This window comes from Chrysochloris asiatica, unplaced genomic scaffold (assembly GCF_000296735.1).
Source record: "Chrysochloris asiatica unplaced genomic scaffold, ChrAsi1.0 scaffold01158, whole genome shotgun sequence".
In the NCBI taxonomy this organism is placed as follows: domain Eukaryota; kingdom Metazoa; phylum Chordata; class Mammalia; order Afrosoricida; family Chrysochloridae; genus Chrysochloris; species Chrysochloris asiatica.
This window is the reverse complement of record NW_006409676.1, coordinates 34,319-37,822: the sequence shown is the minus strand read 5'-3', so window position 1 is coordinate 37,822 and position 3,504 is coordinate 34,319. Positions and strand designations below refer to the sequence as shown.

Below are 3,504 nucleotides of genomic sequence, written 5' to 3'. Positions count from 1 at the left end.
TTCATGGCTCTTACATATTGGAGAATTATGCAGCATTATATTATAACAGATATGACCATTGTTGTTATTGTTGCTGTTAAGTGTCATTGACTTGGATCTGACTCATAGTAGTCCTAGATAGGGTTTCTGAGCATTATCTTGTAGGTTTGAACCACTGACCAATAGGTTAGCAGTCCAGTGCTTATCTTACAGCGCCATACCAGAAATCCTCCATAGTATGGGAAAAATAAGTCTGCAATAAGGCATTAATTTTAATATCACTATGTCTAATAAGTAAATGATGTAAATATCCAAATCATAGAAAGGGAGAGAGTTTTTCTTTTATAAAAGACTCTTCCCAGGGCTTCCTTCATATCTCTGTTCCTCAGGCTGTAGATGAAGGGGTTCAGCATGGGGGTTACCATAGTGTACATCATAGCCATGACAGTCTCCTTTATAGTAGAATTACTAGCTGATGGGCCTAAGTAGAGACCAATGATCGTTCCATAAAATAGTGACACTACAGAGAGGTGGGAACCACAGGTGGAGAAAGCCTTGCAGATGCCCCTGACAGAAGGGACCTTGAGGATGGAGGAGACGATTCATACATAGGACATGGTGATGAGTAAGAAAGGAATGACAAGAGTGAGTCCTCCCGTGATAAATATCACCAACTCATTAACTTGCGTGTCAGAGCAGGCCAGCTTCAGCAGAGCAGACATATCACAGAAAAAGTGGGGGATCACACATTGTCTGCATAAAAACACAATCTGGCCATGAACAGGTTGTGCAGCATTGTGTGGCACATGGTCAACAACCAAGAGAGTGCCACCAGGGAGAGACGGAGCTGGGGCTCATGATGGTGGTGTATGCAGGGGGAAGCAGATGGCCACATAGCAATCAAACTCCATGGCAACAAGGAGGAAGCTCTCCAGGTTACCAAAAAGCAGGAAAAAGTACATCTGGACCAGGCAGCTAGCATAGCAGATGGATGGGACTTGGCTCTGCATGTTCTACAGCAATTTGGGAATGGTCACATAGGAGAAACAGAGGTCAGAGAAGGACAAGTTACTCAGAAACAAATACATGGGTGTATGGAGGTGGGAGTCCAAATGAATGAGCATGATGATGATGTTCCCCAGGATGGTGGTAAGATACATGGCCAGGAACAAGGTATAGAACATGATTTGCTGCTCTGCATCAGTGAGCTGACCCAGGAGCGTAAATTCAAAAAGGATGGCTTGGTTCTTCCCTGAAATGTTTGTCACTGATATCACTAGGAAGAAATTGTTGTTGTTGTTAGGTGCCATCGAGTTGGTACCGACTCATAGTGACCCTATGCACAACAGAAGGAAACACTGCCCAGTCCTGGGCCAACCTCACAATTGTTGCCATGCTTGAGCCCATTGATGCTGCCACTTTGCCAATCCATCTCGCTGAGGGTCTTCCTCTTTTTCTCTGATCCTGCACCTTACCAAACAGGATGTCCTTCTCCAGCGACTGGTCCCTCCCAACAATATTGTCCGAAGTATGAGAGACTAAGTTTGGCCATTCTGACCTCCAAGGATCACTCTGGCTGCACCTCTTCCAACACAGATCTGTTGGTTCTTCTGGCAGCCCATGGCACTTTCAGTATTCTCCTCCAACACCATAACTCAAAAGTATGAATTCTTCTATAGTCTTCCTTATTCACTGTCCAGCTTTTGCATGCATATGAGGTTACTGAAAATACCATGGCTTGGATCAGGCTCACCTTAGTCTTCAAGCTGACATCTTTGCTCTTCAACACTTTAAAAAGGTCTGGTACAGCAGATTTGCCTAATGCAATACATCATTTGATTTCTTGACTGCTGCTTCCAAGAGTGTTGATAGTTGATCTAAGAAGAATGAAGTCCTTGACAACTTCAATCTTTCCTCCGTTAATAAGAATGCTGTTTATTATTCCAGTGGTGAGGTTAATAGCGGTGTTCATTTAAAACCTGGATAAAAAATTAAACACATTTCTGTGATATATGGCTTGTTAAATGGTCTGAATAATAATTGATTTTTCTCTCCTCACAGCTATGACAATTTCTATACTTTGGATCTCTGCAATTGGAATCTCAGTAATCCAAATGAAACTTTTTTCAGTCTAATTTAATATATAACAACATTCCCTTCTTCCTAAATCACTCACACTTCTTAGATTCTGAGACACAAAATAGGCTTGTTTCCCTGCTACTTACCTAGCCATTCATCCATTCTCAATGACTGCAATAGACTTGTGCTCGGAACCTTACCTGTCAGTGTCCACAGGGATATTAAGATCACAGGTCCCTTTATGCATATATCCCGTGAAAATTTCATCAACTCTTGTGCCATTGCCTCAGAACTATATACACAATTGCTTAATGATTATTTTCCCTTGGTTGTAACACAGCCATATTAAACTCAACAGAGCACCAGAGCACAATTAAAACTCATTATCATAAACTGCCCCTCCTACAATTTACATCTCCTCTAGTCTCTCAATTCTCATCTCAGCAAAAGGTATTCAGGTGATCAAATCAAAATCCTTTTTTTGTCTCTCAACATCAACATCCAATTTATCAAGCATACATATACTGTTACTTCTCTAATTCTTCCATCCTTTATTCCAACTGTGATATATAGCCCAGGCTGACATCACATTTTGACTGGACTATTCTGTTGCAGCCATTTTTTTATTATCTTCAGCAAAATCTCACTTGCATATGATATTAATGATACTGTTTGACGATTCCCACATTCAATTATGTCACCTCTCTTTGGAAGGGGTACAAATATAGATATCTTCCAGTTGGTTGGCCAGGTAGCTTCTTCCAAATCTGTTGCTATAGATGATTAAGTGCCTCCAGTGGGGCATCAATTTGTTGAAAGATGTCAGTTTCTATTCCATTAATTACTGGAGCCTTATTTTTTGGCAATACCTTCATTGCCTCCTTAAAGTAGAGTTGACCAAAATGACACAAAAGGAGTAAAACTTCCGGGAACTTCATTTGCTGATGGAGCACAACTGAAAAGCAGGATACATATCTGCAAACATCCATTAATAATCAAAACATGGATTATATGAAGTATGAATCTAAGAAAACTAAGAGTTTTCAAAAATAAATGGAATGCATAAAGATAAATACTCTAGGCATTAGTGAGCTGACAATATTTTGATTCTGACAATCATATGGTTTATTATGCTATGAATGATAAGTTCAAGAGGAATGGCATAGCATTCATCATCAAAAAGGATCTTTCAAGATCTATCTTGAAGCATAATGCTATCTGTGACAGGATAACAGCCATATACCTACAAAGAAGACCAGTTAATACCACTATTATTCAAATGTATGCACCAACCACTAAAGCCAGTGATGCTGAAATTGAAAAATTCTACCAACCTCTTCAGCTTGAAATTGATCAAACATGCAATAAAAATGTAATCACTGTTGATTGAAAGATGAAGGTTGAAAACAAAGTAAGGATCAGTAGTTGGAAAATATGCCCTTGGTG

General features: G+C 39.9%; 1 pseudogene; it reads right to left on the bottom strand.

Moving 5' to 3' along the window:
* Positions 1-266: 266 nt before the first annotated feature.
* On the bottom strand, positions 267-2,220 carry LOC102837835 (annotated as a pseudogene).
* Between the last annotated feature and the right edge of the window lie 1,284 nt (positions 2,221-3,504).